Source organism: Pongo abelii, chromosome 20 (genome assembly GCF_028885655.2).
Source record: "Pongo abelii isolate AG06213 chromosome 20, NHGRI_mPonAbe1-v2.0_pri, whole genome shotgun sequence".
Classification (NCBI taxonomy): Eukaryota; Metazoa; Chordata; class Mammalia; order Primates; family Hominidae; genus Pongo; species Pongo abelii.
The window spans coordinates 62,440,854-62,459,313 of NC_072005.2; the positions used below are offsets into that span (position 1 = coordinate 62,440,854).

The following is an 18,460-nucleotide window of genomic DNA, read 5'->3' on the forward strand; positions in this document are numbered from 1 at the left end:
TGACATGAATAAACCTTGAGGACATTATGCCAAGTGATAGAAACCAGTCACAAAACGACAAAAATTGTTCAATTAAACGTATATGAGGTACTTAAAGTGGTCAGAATCATAGAGACAAAGTAGAAATTATGGTTGCCAGGGGCTGAAGAAGAAAATGGGAAGTTATTGTTTAATCAGGACAGTTTCAGTTTTACAAGATAAACAGGGAGATGGATGTGACGATGCTTGTACAACATTATAAGTGTATTTAGTACCATTGAACTATACACTTAAAACGGTTAAGATGGTAAGTTTGGTATTATGTATATTTTACCACAATAAATTTTTTGAGACAAGGTCTTGCTCTGTGCCCAGGCTGAGTGCAGTGGCTCAATCACAGCTCCCTGCAGCCTCTACCGGCCTCCCACCCACACCCACTGGGGCTCAAGGACCTCCTCAACCTCCCCACCTCCGCCTCCCAAGTAGCTGGGACTACAGGCACACACCACCAGGCCCAGGTAATTTTTTTAGATTTTTGTAGAGATGATGTCTCACTATGTTGCCCAGGCTGGTCTCAAACTCCTGGCCTCAAGTAATCCTCCCACCTCGGCCTTCCAAAGTGCTGAGATTATAGGCAAGAGCTACCACACCCAGCAAAAAAAAAAGTTAATAATATACCATTTAGGTAATGCACAAGAAAGAGTTTGTGGCATATATATGTGAAATATATGTCTACATTTTTTAAAGGGGAAGTGCTTTGATTCCAAATCAAATATGTACATTCCATTCAAACACACATGGGACATTTACTAAACTTGACCTTATCTTGGGCATAAATAAAAGCTACAAGAGAAACAGGTATTCTAAATCAGAGATCACTGGTCTCATTCAGCAATCACAATAAAATTAGAAAATAAAGGCAAAAGCATGGAAATCCATTGTTAAATTTTTTTTTTTTTTTGAGACTGAGTCTCGCTCTGTTGCCCAGGCTGGAGTGCAGTGGCACGACCTCAGTTCACTGCAACCTCCGCCTCCCAGGTTCAAGCAATTCTTTGCCTCAGCCTCCTGACTAGCTGGGATTAGAGGCGCCCACCACCACGCCTGGCTAATTTTTTTGTATTTTTGGTAGAGACGGGGTTTCACCATCTTGGCCAGGATGGTCTCGAACTCCTGACCTTGTGATCCACCCGCCTTGGCCTCCCAAAGTGCTGGGATTATAGGCATGAGCCACCGTGCCCAGCCTCCATTGTTAAATTTTAAGTGTACATTTTAATATAACATTTAAGTGTACATTTTAATATAATATATGTAATTTTCATCATAATATATGGGGAAATGGATGTTAAACACTGGTGGAATATAAACGCATGTAATTTTGGACGAAAATGTGGCAACCTGTATTAAAATGGAAAATGAAGATTTTCTTCAACCCCACAATTTTACTCGCTGGTATCCATTCCAAAGTAGCATTTTCAAATGTGCCCAGAGTTTTGTGTGCACAAATGGTCACTGCAGGGTTTTAAATAATTGTTGAAAGCAAAAACCTAAATATTCATAAGTAAGAAAACAGTTAAGTCATGGCACGGTATTATGGTACAACTGGACCATTATATGGAGTCAGAGGGAGACTAGAGGGGCTGGAGGAGAAGATATGGGGAGTGGTTTGATGGACATTGCATAGAGTTTCAGTTTGGTATGAACAGGTTCTAGGGATGGTGGTGATGATTGCACAGCAATGTAAATGCACTTAATGCCACTGAATTGTACTCTTAAAAATAGTTAAGATGGTAAGCTTTATGTATATTTCACCGAAGTTTTTTTTTTTTTTTAAAAACCCTCACATCCCTTTAATCTCTTCTCCAAACATTCCTTTCTCCTTCCTGCTCTAGGGGAAGCCTTCCCTTGCAGATACTGAGTCTCCCGCGGCTCTCCCATGCCGACAGTTTCATCAGCCCCATTCTTCGTGCTGCAGAGTCCAGATAAGGGACGGATACCCTCTCTGGTGCTCCCTAACACTTCACAGACTTTAGGCCGACACTAGGCTCCACCACCCATTACCACTTTGTGTTGTTGCCATCCAAGGTCCCTAGCACAATCTCCTCATTCCTCCCAGATTCTACCCCCTGGCTCACCCCTACTCTCACGCTATTCTTGGGGCATGCAAAGCAAACATTACTGACAACGTGATGAATATGTCATTTAGCATAAGATTAGGACATTTTAGAACTGGCTGATAAAAGACTACTTCAAAACCAACCAGCCAAGTCACCAGATCAACAGGTCTCAAACTTCCTTCTCTCCACTTCACTCTTTCTCACTGCCAGAGATTTGGTGTTTTATTATTTGTCTCCCCAGGTTACATGAATTCCCCAATCACAACCAACATACCAAGTCTGGAAAATGGACCTTCAGTTTTCTATATTTTCTTCATTTCTCCTCAGCTCTCCAAGACCTCCAATTTTCTGTATCTCTAATTCAATTTCAGAAAAAAAAAAAAATGAGGAGACAATGCCTTCTGGAAGAGTCCCGTTCTCTCACCCAATTTAGAGTTGGGAAACACAAAAGTTAACAAGTGAAAGTGCCGGCTGCACAACCTCTCTGCAAATTTATCTGGTTTTCATTACAGGCCGGGAATAGTGACTCTCACCTGTAATCTCAGCACACTGGGAGGTCGAGGTGGGCGGATCACTTGAGGTCAGGAGTTTGAGACCAGCCTGGCCAACATGGCAAAACCCCGTCTCTACTAAAAATACAAAAATTAGCTGGGAGAGGTGGCGTGCACCTGGAGTCCCAGCTACTCGGGAGGCTGAGGCAGGAGAATCACTTGAACCCGGGAGGCAGAGATTGTGGTGAGCCGAGGTCACGCCATTGCACTCCAGCCTGGGTGACAATGCAAAACTCCATCTTAAAACAATAAATAAATAAATAAACAAATAAATAAATAAATAAATGGTTTTCACTACAATGCATCCTTGCCAAAACAAAAGGTCAAGACTTGATCATTTCTGGTGCCCTCTTACCTGTTCCTTATGCCCTCCAGACCTTCAGGAAACACTGAGACTTTAGGGAAATGAAGAAGAAAGAAAGGTCGGGGGAAGACTTACCCAACCCAGCCCCTGGTCCCCCTGGCTGGAACTCAACAAAGAACAGCTGTGGAAACTTAGAATAAAAGGCCCTGGCTGCTCTGTGACTGGCCACAGAATCTCTCCTTTTCATTGGCTGTCATGGATATTGATGACTAGATGCAGAGGGCAATTGTTTAGGTTCTTTTTTAACTCCTCAGGTGTGAATGCTTTTCCCCCAGCTGGATAGTTCCATGCTGCTGTTAATATCATCTCCCTACATAATATAATATGATCACAGGGCTTCTGCGAACTATCTTCTCCTGACCAATAATAGCTGGTTTGGCAGACTAGTAATGGGAACCACTCTGCTTATAATCTGAGTATCTGACTCCTCCTATGAACTTCCTACGGGAACCTATTTTGTGCGTGTCTCAACTTCCGCTTTAAAAGTTGAGCACTTAAAAAGGAGCATTTGTATATAAGGAAATCAGTGAATATGCTTGAATAACTGGCTTTGGATATAAAGAGCAGAAGTCAGAATCTGCAGGTGTCTCCAAACGCCCTGTTACCCTCATCATTGACTCCTGTGCAAATGCTGCCCCCTCTTCACGCTCATCCCCATTATCCCCCCGCAGCTGCCATTCTTGTCTCCACCGTCTTTAACGTTAATTGAATGCTAATGGTGTAAAAGCCCTACCACTAAGTGCATTTTATGCAAGATCCTTCTCTTCACAGCCCTCTGAAGTAGATAGCATTATTATTCCCATTGTCAAAGATACTTGAGGCCATCAGGGTGGAGGCTAGAGTTGAGAACATTCCTACTTGGTCCGCCCAAATTTTTTTTTTTTTTGACTTTTTTTTTTCTTTATTATTATTATTATTATTATTATACTTTAGGTTTTATGGTACATGTGCGCAATGTGCAGGTAAGTTACATATGTATACATGTGCCATGCTGGTGCGCTGCACCCACTAACTCGTCATCTAGCATTAGGTATATCTCGCAATGCTATCCCTCCCCCATCCCCGAACTCCACAACAGTCCCCGAAGTGTGATGTTCCCCTTCCTGTGTCCATGTGTTCTCATTGTTCAATTCCCACCTATGAGTGAGAATATGCGGTGTTTGGTTTTTTGTTCTTGCGATAGTTTACTGAGAATGATGATTTCCAATTTCATCCATGTCCCTACAAAGGACATGAACTCATCATTTTTTATGGCTGCATAGTATTCCATGGTGTATATGTGCCACATTTTCTTAATCCAGTCTATCATTGTTGGACATTTGGGTTGGTTCCAAGTCTTTGCTATTGTGGATAATGCTGCAATAAACATACGTGTGCATGTGTCTTTATAGCAGCATGATTTATAGTCCTTTGGGTATATACCCAGTAATGGGATGGCTGGGTCGAATGGAATTTCTAGTTCTAGATCCCTGAGGAATCGCCACACTGACTTCCACAAGGGTTGAACTAGTTTACAGTCCCACCAACAGTGTAAAAGTGTTCCTATTTCTCCACATCCTCTCCAGCACCTGTTGTTTCCTGACTTTTTAATGATTGCCATTCTAACTGGTGTGAGATGGTATCTCATTGTGGTTTTGATTTGCAAAATTTTAACCACAGCATTGTGCTGCCTCCCAGGCATCATTGATCCCAGTGAGGCTTAGGAAGGTCTGTGTTGGATCTATGGGAAGATGTGGCTCGGTTCTGACTAACGAGACTGAGCTAAGAGACTCAAAGAATCTTTCCTCTCCAGGATCTTGGCCTTTCTTTAACCAGCTACTCACCATCAAAATTCTGACCTGACCTCTTTACCCTGACTGATTAAACCATCCTTAGCTGGGCTGGGGTGCATCCATTAGAGGGCTGTGTCTTGATCTCCCTTTCTTCAGTTTTTCTGATAGCTGCCACAGGATCTGGCATAGAAGGTTAGAAGTGGTTAAGCACTTGAGCTGGAACAGCAACCTCTATTCTAGACTGTTGGTGTGGCTATGGGCAAGTATTTATTAACTGCACTTTTTTTTCCTCCTCTGTGAAATGAAGAGGATGATGTTCGTGATGATATTGATGATGATGGTGATGATGATGATGACGGTGATGGTGAAGATGAAGATTATGATGATGATGATGATGATGATGATGACGGTGATGGTGAAGATGAAGATTTGATGGTGATGATGATGACGGTGATGGTGAAGATGAAGATTATGATGATGGTGATGATGGTGATGGTGATGATGATGACGGTGATGGTGAAGATGAAGATTATGATGATGATGATGGTGATGATAGTGATGATGATGATGATGGTGAAGATGAAGATGATGATGATGGTGATGGTGGTGATGATGATGGTGGTGATGGTGAAGATGAAGATTATGATGATGGTGATGGTGAAGATGAAGATAATGGTGATGGTGATGATGATGATGATGATGATGACGGTGATGGTGAAGATGAAGATTAGATGATGGTGATGATGGGGGGCAGAAAGGGTGGCTGGGCTGTCACTTGGTTTCTCTTTTGTGAATTGCCTGTTCTTTTCCTTAAAGATTTACCTGACTTTGTGTATTTTTTTGTGTATATTAATACAAAATACAATTTGCCAGTTAATACAAAATCATAAATCTTTCTAAAATTTGGGATTTTCTATTTATTGTTTATGGTATTTGAGGGGTAGAGTTGTTTTAAAATGTATTAATGTCTTTTTATTAATCTTATCATTTGTGGGTGATATAAATACTTCCTATCCTGAAAGCCAACTATTTCCCTATATTTTCTTGCACACGTTAATGTCTCTTTTTACATTTTCAACTCGCTTATACATAATAAATCTTCATAACGTGATGTAGTGGTTCAGTTTTATCTATTGATACCAATTACTTCAACACATATATTGCATAGCCTATCTTCCCATACCAATTTTCTGGCACCATCCACCAGATGTGAAACACCCACCTGTTGCCTTGGTCTCTTTCTGTAACTTTTGTTGTACTTTATTTGTCGATTTCCTGTTACTGCTACAATATCATACCACTTTACAAATATTGAATATTGGCTGGGCGCAGTAGCTCCTGCCTGTAATACCAGCACTTTGGTAGGCTGAGGTGGGCAGATCACTTGAGGTCAGGAGTTCGAGATGAGCCTGGCCAACATGGAGATACCCCGTCTCTACTAAAAATACAAAAATTAGCCAGGTGTGGTGGCACATGCCTGTAATCCCAGCTACTCAGGAGGCTGAGGCGGGAGAATCCCTTGAACCTGGGAGGTGGAGGTTGTGGTGAGCTGAGATCGCGCTATTGCACTCCAGCCTGGGCAACAAGAGCGAAACTCTGTCTCAAAAAAAAGATTGAATATTTCTGTATTACGTGGGTTTATAGTAATATATTTCCATATGCATTTTTATAGTTTTATCATGCATACTATTTTAATAATATTAAAGTTATTGCACAGTGCCTTTTAGAGTGTTGAGTATCGGGACACACATTCTCACGTTATGTCACTGATTCTTGCTCATGGGAAATTGTTTCCAAGTGTGTCTTGTTATTTTGAAGCAATGAATAAGGAACATTTTCACTTTGGTATGACCATATGGCTTCACTTGCAAAAGGTAACCAAAAGTGTTCAATTCTGCTTCCGGTAGGTTCATCCAAGTAGCCCTTGTCTCGGATAAGTGCAAGGGTTAGTGTGTTGGTTTCGTATTTTTTGTTTTACTATCCTTTCAGGAAATTTCTGGGACTGCCTTTGGCTTTCAATTCCTAATATTTTAAAATTGCTGAGAAACAATTGTCCTTTGGGGGAAGTGATTGGCTTACTTTCTCTCCTGGCATAGAGGTAAGGATTCTGTTGCTGAATCGCTAGAATTTCAGCACCTCAAGAATCTCCTGTGAGTGAAGAGCTCAGTTTCTGCATCTCACTTCGCCAGTGTCAATGCTTACACCCGTCCCTGCCTGAGTGTTGAGTCTCTGGGCCTCAAAGGAATCCAACTCATTTCTAACTCTGACCCTCCGACTGTGCCCAAAGCTCATAGTAGCATGGACTTGAGAGGGAACACTCAGAATTCCATTTCACTTTCGTATACATGCCGTGGAGATTTCTTTAGTTTTGTTGAAAGTTCACCTTTCATTATTATATTGATGAAATTAGAGTTAATCGTGTTAGACATAATTATGCCAATTATAATGATGGGGAAATTTTTCTTTTAATTTCAGGAAATTCTGCAGGCAGTTATCTCTTTCTCTTTTGGATATATATTAGTTCTTTAATGAATTGCATCATGCCTTATTTCATTCTGGCCGAAACCGAATTTCCCATCCTGGCTGAATATTATATTAGTTAGATCATGCCTATTAAGAAGTCCACTGGTGTCCAGGCACCGTGGCTCACACTTGTAATCCCAGCAGTTTGAGAGGCCGAGATAGGTGGATCACCTGAGATCAGGAGTTCGAGACCATCCTGACCAGCATGGTGAAACCCTATCTCTACTAAAAATACAAAAATTAGCTGGGCGTGTTGGTGGGTGCCTGTAATCCCAGCTGAGGCACGAGAATTGCTTGAACCCAGGAGGCGGAGGATCTAGTGAGCCGAGATTGTGCCACTGCACTCCAGCCTGGGTGACAGAGTGAGACTCTGTCTTAAAAAAAAAAAAAAAAGTCTGTTGGCAAAAAGTTAGAAGTTGCATCTTATCCACATGTAACAAATATGTAGTTAGAGACCCTTTTGATAAAGCCTATTCACAAGTATTCCCTAAAAGCTTACTCAGAAGATAAAATTGTTTCTTCAGATATATTTTTTAATTGCAGGAATTTATTTTCAGAAGGCTTTTTTTTTGTTTAAACGGAGTCTTGCTCTGTCGCCCAGGCTGGAGCGCAGTGGCGCGATCTCGGCTTACTGCAAGCTCCGCCTCCCGGGTTCACACCGTTCTCCTGCCTCAGCCTCCCAAGTAGCTGGGACTACAGGCGCCCGCCACCATGCCTGGCTAATTTTTTGTAATTTTAGTAGAGACGGGGTTTCACTGTGTCAGCCAGGATGGTCTTGATCTCCTGACCTCGTGATCTGCCCATCTCGACCTCCCAAAATGCTGGGATTACAGGCGTGAGTCGCCCCACCTGGCCTATTTTCAGAAGTTTTTTAAACAAACTGGAAATTGTCTTGAAATGACTTGTCAACTAAACAAGAACCTTTCTGAACATTTTATTAGCAAAAAATAGTAACCAAAATAAATGGTATTTTAATTTCTTTTTTATTAAAAGATTTTCCCCTAGCTTTATTGAAATATAATTGACAGGTAAAAATTGTACATATTCAATGTGTTTGAAATGATAATTTGATTATACATAAGCATTGTGAAATGATTACCACAACCACATTAACACATCATCACAATTACTTAACTTTTTGTGCTTGCGTGGGATAAGAACACTTAAAATCTACTTTCTTCACAAATTGTAAGTAAACTGTACAGTAATATTAAATATGGTCATCTCATTGTACATCAGGGCTTCAGAATTTATTCATCTTATTATTAAGAGTTTGTACGCATTGACCAGCATCTTTTCATTTCCTCTTCTCCCAGCCCCAGGCAGCCACATCTCTACTCTCTGATTCTATGAGTTTGGCTTTTTAAAAAAAAAATTCCATATACAAGTGAGATCATACAGTATCTGCCTTTTCGTATCTGGCTTATTTCACTGAGCACCACGTCCTCCAGACTCATCCATGTTGTCACAAATAGCAGAATTTTCTTGTTTCTTATGGTTGAGTAATATTCAAATGACAGTTTTATAACTTCATCATTTCTTCTATATTTATTAGCTGACATTTTAATGAGGGAAGAAGAATTTTATTCACTTGTTCGTTTATTTTTTTCTGTCTGATTTTTAAAATTTTTCCTTTAAGTTATTGGGGTACAGGTGGTATTTGGTTACATGAGTAAGTTCTTTGGTGGTGATTTGTGAGTACAGTGTACACCTGAGCAGTGTACACTGCACCATATTTGTAGTCTTTTGTCCCTCGCCCCCTCCCACCCTTCCCCCCAAGTCCCCAAAGTCCATTGTATCATTCTTATGTCTTTGCATCCTCACAGCTTAGCTCCCACATATCAGTGAGAACATATAATGTTTGGTTTTCCATTCCTGAGTTACTTCACTTAGAATAATAGTCTCCAATCTCATCCAGGTTGCTGCAAATGCTGTTACTTCATTCCTTTTTGTGGCTGAGTAGTATTCCACCATATAAATAAAAGTAGAACTACCATTTGATCCAGCAACCCCACTCCTGGGTATCTACCCAGAGGAAAAGAAGTCATTATATGAAAAAGACACTTGCACACGCCTGTTTATAGCTGCACCATTCGCCATTGCAAAATCGTGGAACCAACCCAGATGCCCAGCAATCAACGAGTGGATGAAGAAACTGTGGTATATTTCACTTGTTCATTTCGCCAGTATTGATTCATTGATTCTCATTTCATTCTCAGGGTTATGTTATTGTAATTATTTAGTCTGGTATTCAAATTGATCCACATTCGGCAAGTGGGACCCACTTCAATTTCATTTTCGTTTCAAGATCTGGTGACACGTCCCCATCAATGATCCTTTTCTTTTTTCTTTCTTTTTTTTTTTTTTGATGGTCACACAACACTGAATGTGTTTAATGCCACTGAATAATAAACCTAAAAATGGTTACAATGGTAAATTTTATGTGATGTATATTTTACCACAATTTAAAAAGCATGGATAATAATAGTCTACCACATAGGTTGTGTTTTTTTCTTTTTTTCTTTTATTATTATTATTATTATTATTATTTTATTATTATTATACTTTAGGTTTTTTTTTTTTTGAGACGGAATCTTGCTCTGTCGCTCAGGCTGGAGTGCGGTGGCGCGATCTCGGCTCACTGCAAGCTCCGCCCCCCGGGTTCACGCCATTCTTCTGCCTCAGCCTCCCAAGTAGCTGGGACTACAGGCGCCCATCACCACGCCCCGCTAATTTTTTTTGTATTTTTAGTAGAGACGGGGTTTCACCGTGTTAGCCAGGATGGTCTCGATCTCCTGACCTCGTGATGTGCCCGCCTCGGCCTACCAAAGTGCTGGGATTACAGGCGTGAGCCATCACTGATCCTTTTCTTATTTTCTGGGACTACAAGATACTCCAGGCTCCTCTAGTATTTCCCTTGCCCCAGCCCTGATTTAGCTATTTCTTCAAGGGGTCTTGATTCCTCTTAGTGTAGAATAATATTTAAAATTCAAGATCTAGGTACCAGTTCACTGACTTTTGATAAATGTATATGCCCACACACTACCAACCCAGTCAAGGTATGGGATGTGTCCACATTCCTAGAAAGTGTGCATTCTTCAACAGTCAATGTCCCTTTCTAATCTATTGAAACGTGTTTGGTGCTAAAGCTTAAAACTAATAGTCCATAAAACTGTGATTCATCAGTTTATTTTAAAAGCTATTTCTCCTGCAGGTTAATAAGAAATACATTACAGAAATGCATTGTCACTTATGATCTTAACACTGTACGTGCCATTTTGTTCTATTTTTAACTTTACAAAATTCTGAAATCTACATACTGTGTTTGTTAAGGACTGGAACGATAGACATAAAATTCAAATGTGACTGTGGATGAATGGATAAAGAAAATGTGGCACATATACACAATGAAATACTATTCAGCATTTAAAAAGAAGGAAATCCTGTTATTTGTAAGAACACGGATGAACCTGGAGGGTATTCTGGGGTTTTTCACTAGTCTTTCCATTTTTTTTTATTTTTGTGGATACAGAGTAGGGGTATATATTTATGGGGTACATGAGATATTTTGGTTCAGGCTTGCCATGTGTAATAATCACATCAAAATGTATAGAGTATCCATCACCTCAAGGATTTATCCCTTGTGTTACAAACAATCCAATTATACTCGTTTAGTTTATTTTTATTTGTATTTTAAGACAGAGTCTCACTCTGTTGCCCAGGCTGGAGTGCAGTGGCACCATCTCAGCTCACCGCAACCTCTGCCTCCTGAATTCAAGTGACTCTTCTGCCTCAGCCTCCTGAGTAGCTGGGATTACAGGTGCACACCACTGCGCCTGGCTAATTTTTGTATTTTTAGTAGAGACGGGGTTTCACCATGTTGGCCAGGCTGGTCTTGAACTCCTGACCTCAGGAGATCCGCCTGCCTCAGCCTTCCAAAATGCTGGGATTGCAGGTGTGAGCCACTGCGCCCAGCCTCTTTTAGTTATTTTGTAAATGTACGTTAAATTATTTTTTACTATAGTCAACAGGTTGTGCTAGCAAATCCTAAGTCCTATTCTTTCTATTTTTTAATACCAATTAACCATCCCCACTTTTGCCCCAAGACCCCTCCACTACACCTCCCAGCCTCTGGTAATCACCCTTCTACTCTGTCTCCATAAGTTCAATTGCTTTAATTTTTAGCTCCCACAAGTAAGTGGGAAGTTTGTCTTTCTGTGCCAGGCTTATTTCGCTTAACGACTGGAGGACATTATGTTAGATGGAATAAGTCAGGCACGAAAAGGCAAATATCCCATGGTCTCACTTATATGTGAAATCTAAAAGAAATTTGATCTCAGAATTAGAGAGTACAGTAGTGGTTATTAGAGGCTGAGGAAGGTAGGTGGAAGTAAGGAAATAAGAAGAGATGAGTTAATCAGTTGAGGTCAAGAGTTCGAGACCATCCTGGCCAACATTGTGAAACCCCTTCGCTACTAAAAATACAAAAATTAGCCAGACGTGGTGGTGGGCACCTGTAATCCCAGCAACTCGGGAGGCTGAGGCAGGAGAATCACTTAAACCTGGGGGGTGGAGGTTGCAGTGAGCCAAGATAGCACCACTGCACTCCAGCCTGGGCAACAGAGTGAGACCCTATCTCAAAAAAGAAAAAAAAATTGATGGAAGGAAGGAATTCATAATAAATGTGGGTTTCCATGTTAAGCAAAAACATTTGTGGTAACCTGTCTATATATCATTAGTAAAACACTTATTTCTGCCTAAATTAAAATATGATTGGATTAAGAATGTGTGGCCTGATGTGATTAAGGTGGGAAGAGGTACCTTCTTCAATAAAAGCCTCTTGCCCATGGACGTCACTCCAAAACCAAATTATTTAAGAAGGTTTGAAGCCAAAAAAAAAAAAAAAAAAAAAAGCCAAAAAAAAAAACCACAATGGAAGAAAAGTAAATTCAATTTTATATAATTTACATTTCAAAAAAGGGCAGAGAGAGCAAAGTCTATTGATGGGTGCAGCAAGCCAACATAGCACATGTATACTTATGTAACAAACCTGCACATTCTACACATGTACCCCAGAACTTAAAATATAATTAAAAAAAAAAAAAAAAAGAAAAGTCTGCCTCTACAGTGAACAGGGCCTGGGGATCAGAAGCCGCCGACGCCAACCATTTACGTCAGGTTCTGTGACACACCTGCAGGGACAGGGCATGGAGAATACAGCCCTCGCTGACTGGGATGTTGAAGGACAGGTTTATTCAAACACAGAAGACCCTTAAAGTACCGAACTGTACATGAGAGCGGGCAAGGAAAACTTTACCACTGTCTTAATAGAAGCCAGCGGAGCTACTTTCTCTGAAAAGATGCAATTGGAAAAGATGTGGAAAGTATCTAACACCCAAACCAACCGCATGAGTGTGCTGGCAATCCTAATACGCTCTTCTCTAATTCTGAATGGAAGAACTCCTCTCCCAAGACATGAGCATGAATGCAATTCCAGGCTGAAAGATATTTTGGGAGAATATTGCAGAGGCAAATCAATCCACTGGGCTTGGTGGTTTCCACAACTGAAACCACCTGGTATTCTGAAAGAGAACATAAATTTTGTTCATGATTTACTCAAAGCAGATAAAATGTAAAAGATGTTAGGGATCAATGTGCTCCATGAACATGGGTCCATAAAATTACAAGCTGGAGAATAACTACTCCCATAAATGTGAGTCTATTTTAAAAGGATTTATATAAGAAAATAAACCAATTAGAATTATGCAAGAAGAGATAAGCATTTTCTCTCTGCATGCATATGTGTAGATACGGTATGTGTGTATACATGGACATACGTGTGGCAGATTATATTATAGATCCCAATCAATGAAGAAATGCAATGTGCAAGGATTTGAAAGAATATATGCATCACAACGTAGAGTTTTGTGTTTCTCAATTTGCCTTCATGAGACAAAAGGAATTGAGAACTGCCTTGGCTTTGAATATGAAAGAAGAGAATCCAGCCATCACTAGAGAATGATTGCTATGGAGATGATTAAATTAAAGACTATTAATTTCATCACATTAATGTGATTATGTCCTTTTCCACCCTACCTCCAGTCTCCCACTTTTACATTCTTATCCATGAACTCTGATCACCTATCATATATTTAATACATGAGGAACCCATTTTTGAACACTTTTAAAAAAGAAATTAATCTCATTTTATTTATGTTGTGATGTAAGGGAAATAGTAAGATTGTAACAATATCCTTTGCCTTTAATTTTAGATGCTATAACTAAAAAGAAAAACAGGACTTTCACTGGCTGACTGATTGTCTGGAAACAGTTTTGGGATTTCTTTTCTAAGCTTCTTAATTAGAATCTGTACATTATAGAGAAAATGTTTTTCAGAGTTGAGTGTGGTCTGTGGAGTGTCCTATTAGTAACAACTTCTGAGTAGGTTGAACTCACCTCTTTTATTGACATGTGAAAAGGTGTTACATTTATAATAAAAAAGTCTTTGAAAGTCGCACCATTCCTTTTAGAGGAATTTTAAATGTCACCCCAATTTTTACGATTTTAATTAATTTTAATTAATTTCCAAATTTTAATCAATAGGCATAATATTCAAGATCTTATCTAAAAATTATTACATGGCAATATTTTGTCCTTGTTAATTAAAAAAGAACACGGAAAACACAATCGTCTTCCTTTATGATAAAAACCTGTCCAATAGTAACAATCTCAATGATGGCAGAATTAAATCAGAATCTGATTGGATTAAATTGGAAGGGAAAGGGTGTGGCTAAGGTGGGTGGAGAGACCCTCTCGTATAAAAGCCCCTGGCAGCCAGCTCTCACTCCAGATCTGAGCTGTCCGCAGAAGCAGCTGGAGGCCAGGGGAGAAACTCCAGAAGGAGAGGTGAGTTCAATCTTATGGAATTCATTTTTACAAAAGGCGTATGAGAGTCTAGGGGAATGCAATAATTTCTTGATTCCACAAGTGTTGTCTGAGGCCAACTCCATGACAGACACACTGTATTTCTGGAAGAGAATGGGACCTCTGCCCTGGTAATGCTTAGGTAAGTCTTAGATTTTCAGTACCAAGACTAGAGAAATGACAATCTCCATTTGCTTGAATTTCATCAGAATTTGGTAGACTTTCTGAAATGATGGACAGAGGTTCAGTGGCTGTGTTATTCAATGTCAGGTTTTCCTATGGGTTTGGTATTGTTTTCCTAATCTCCCCTTCCCACAACTCCTGGCAACCATCATTCTTCTCTTATTTTCTGAATTTATTTTTTCAGTTTTTTGTTCCTTTTAATTCAGAAAGAGAAAGGGAAGGAAATAAAAGCAAAGTGTGTTTAAATTACTATTGCAGAAAAGATCTGGCCGGATGCTGGGACCTACCTCTTCCAGGATGGGGATTCATTATTTATTTAATTTTTTTGAGACAGGGTCTCGCTCTGTTGCCAAGGCTGGAGTGCAGTGGCTATTTTCTGATTCTATGAGATCAGTCAACTCAGATTCCACCAAACTGAGATCACACAGTGTTTACTTCCCTCAGTCTCACTTATTTCACTTCCCATAACGCCCTCGGCCTTCAACCACATTGGTGCAAATGCCAGGATTTCCTTCTTTTTTATGGTAGAATAATCGATTGTATATATCACCATTTCCTCATCCATTTTTCTCCCACAGACTCCAGGGTTGTTACCGTGACTATTGTGCATAACGCTGCAGAGAACCTAAGAGTGCAGATATCTCTTTAACATGCTGACCTCTTTCTTTCATGTATAAACGGAGAAGTAGGGTTGCTGGAACACAGGCAGTTCTATTCTTCATGTTTTCAGAAACCTCCCTAGTATTTTCTGTAGTGGTTGTACCAATTTTCTTTCCCACCAACCGTGTACAAGGGTTCCCCTTTCTCCACATCGTTACCAACACTTATCTTTTGTCTTTTTGATCATAGCCATCCTAGGAGAGGGGGGATAATATCTCAAGGCGGTTTTGTTGCTGGAGGGCTCAGGAGGGTCTCCCTCCGGATGCCAGAGAGACCCCAGTCCCAGCCAGTTTCCAGGTTCTTGATGCTGTCAGGAGAAGGAATTCAGGGATGAGCCAGCCAGAATGAAGTGAAAGGCAAGAAGCTTCTATTCCAAAGCAAAAGTACACAGTTAGGAGAGAAGTGTGGGCATGATTCTGAGAGCTGGTGGCATGCAAAGTAGTTCAAGTTTTCTATTTTTATTAGCCCTTCTAATTAAGAGGTGAACTAATCATTAGGTTTTCTAGGAAAAAAGCAGAGATTTTTTAGAATTGGGGAGGCACCAATTTTGATGCTACATATGGGCATGCTGGGGTCAGCCTTGACACTGCAGAGTGTGTGATTCAGTGTGGTAATGACCATGGTAATTACCGTGGTAATGGTTTCAACCAGCTTAACTCCCTCCTGTTTTTTTAGCACCTCATCAGCCCAGGGTCCTCCTTGTCCTTGTAATTGTAATGACAAGTGGCTAATTTTAACAGACACTGTTTTGGTCTTTTGTGAAATTGTCACTGGATACGTTCTCGATTCTCTTGTGAACACACAGGATTCCTGTCTCAGTTTAAATTGCATTTCTCTGACGGTGAGTGAAGTTGAGCTTGTTCTTCAGCACTTGCTGGTCATTGGTGTGTGTTTTCCAGAGAAATGTCTACTGAGGTTTCTGCCCATTGGAAATTGGATGATTTTGGCTTCATTTCATTTTGCTATTGCCTTGAAAATATTCCATATATATTTTGGATTTTAATCCATTGTCATATATATGGCTGCTTGTTTGTTTTTTTTTTTTTTAGTTCTGTTTTTTGCTTGTTTTTTTTCCCCGCTATGCAGAAGATTCAGTTTTACCTGGTACAACTTATTTGTATTTTGTGTCTTGTCCTTTTGGTGCGCTATCAGGTTTTTCACCACATCCAGTTTGCACAGTTGGGGAAGTAGAAGGTCTTCAAATGGACTCCAGAACTGTCCAATGGAAACATAAGATAACCCATATATGTAATTGTAAATTTATTTTCTGGTAGTCACATAAAACATAACAAAACAAGCCTAATGAATTTTAACTCAAAATAGAATCATTTAACATGTGAGCAACTTCAAACATTCTCAAGCAGATAGTTTACATTCTCTTTTCCCCATTATGTCTTCCAAAATAAGAGTGTATTTGGCTCACAGCACATCTCCATTCAGATATGCCCCATTTCAGGTCTCAATAGCCATTTGTGACTGGTGGCTACCATATCAAACAGATCAGATGTAGACTCCTTTACTATTGCAACTCAAAGTCTTTCGGTGAATCATGCCCTTTATTCCAATAGGTATTACAGATATTAGAAGTCCGGGGCCTTGAGTCATTGACATTTGTATTCATGTTGTGTCTTCATCACTAGCAGTAGTGATTTTAAGTATCGTGCCATGATAGCTCTACGCTTGTAAAGATAAAAGTCCCAAGCACTATCAGCTGTTCATTCAGCTCATAGAAATTCTAATACCATGTTCACTTTTTTTTTCTATAGACATTTGCCATGGCTGAACACTTCAAACAAATCATTAGATGTCCTGTCTGTCTAAAAGATCTTGAAGAACCCGTGCAACTGAAATGTGGATATGTCTGCTGCCCCCAGTGCCTCAGTTCACTCCAGAAGGAGCCCGATGGGGAAGGTTTACTGTGCGGCTTCTGCTCTGTGGTCTCTCAGAAGGATGACATCAAGCCCCACTACAAGCTGAGGGCGCTGGTTCCCATCATCAAGGAACTAGAGCCCAAGCTGAAATCTAGTCTAACAATGAACCCAAGGATGAGGAAGTTTCAAGGTAAGGAATCTACATGACCTGCCACAACCCATAAAAGGCACTGGGCAAACGACTTTCAAACATTTCTTCATTAAATATAGGCATTAGCAGATATCTAGCAGCTAAAACTTGCATGCTTCACACTTGACAGCAGTTCTCACCTTTGCGTATAGATTTTCATTGAATCTGTGCAAGTTTGTACAATATTTTGGAGAGGAAGCTCCTGTCTTCTTTCATGTATCATATGTGCTAAATGGAAAAATAATTTTAATCCAATTATCCACTAACTTATTTCAAAAGGAATTTCTAATATGAATCAGGTGGACTTGTTAAAATTATTGTATTCATGCAACCTATAGATAAAATTTAACCTCATCAGGTGGCCAAACAAGTTTCCCCAGGAAATTTTGATTTGGGAAAGAAAGGAGAATAAAAGTAAAAGTGAATAACATAATTAAGTGTTTGCAGTAAATGGGCAGAGGTAGCCTGTAGTGTGTGTCTTCGCTGAACTACTTCTTCTTATTTCCACAGTGGATATGACCTTGGATGTGGACACAGCCAGCAACTATCTCATCATTTCTGAAGACCTGAGGAGTTTCCGAAGTGGGGATGTCAGCCAGAATAGGAAGGAGGAAGCTGAGTGGTTCGACGCTGTACTGTGCGTCCTGGGCGCCCCTCGCTTCACTTCCGGCCGCCATTACTGGGAGGTGGACGTGGGCACCAGCCAAGTATGGGATGTGGGCGTGTGCAAGGAATCTGTGAACTGACAGGGGAAGATTGTGCTTTCTTCAGAACACGGCTTCTTGACTGTGGGTTGAAGAAAAGGAAAGGTCTTTGCTGCCAGCACTATGCCTATGACTCCTCTCTGGGTGAGTCCCCAGTTGCACAGAGTGGGGATTTTCCTGGATGTAGGTATGAGGTCCGTTTCCTTTTACAATGTCAGTGATGGGTGCCATATCTACACATTCAGCAAAATTCCTGTTTGCAAGCCATGGCGTCCATTTTTTGCTCATAAATATGGAACTCAAGATAATCAGAGCATCCTGAGTATCTGTTCTGTGATCAATCAAGCCAGTGCCAGTGCCCCAGTTTATTCTGGGGAAAGTCAATCAACATTTGAACATAAACATCTTTAGGAAGTTTCTGTGCACCCATAGCCATAGCTAAGAACTTTGCTGCTAGATACACATAGCTACAAAGGGATAGAAGGGAAAGAGCCGTCATTCTGTAAACGATGAACAGAAAGCAATTATATTAAATAGGGGAAAATGACATTGTACTTAAAGTTTGTCAAGTTATTTTCTTTGGGGTTTATGTTTATATTTCTGTTCAATAAATATTTTGAAAATT

The 18,460-nt window shown here is 40.2% G+C and overlaps 1 pseudogene; it reads left to right on the forward strand.

The window, feature by feature from the left end:
- Window positions 1-16,845: 16,845 nt before the first annotated feature.
- LOC100433992 (ret finger protein-like 4A) lies at window positions 16,846-18,246 on the forward strand (annotated as a pseudogene).
- The last annotated feature ends 214 nt before the right edge of the window (window positions 18,247-18,460 follow it).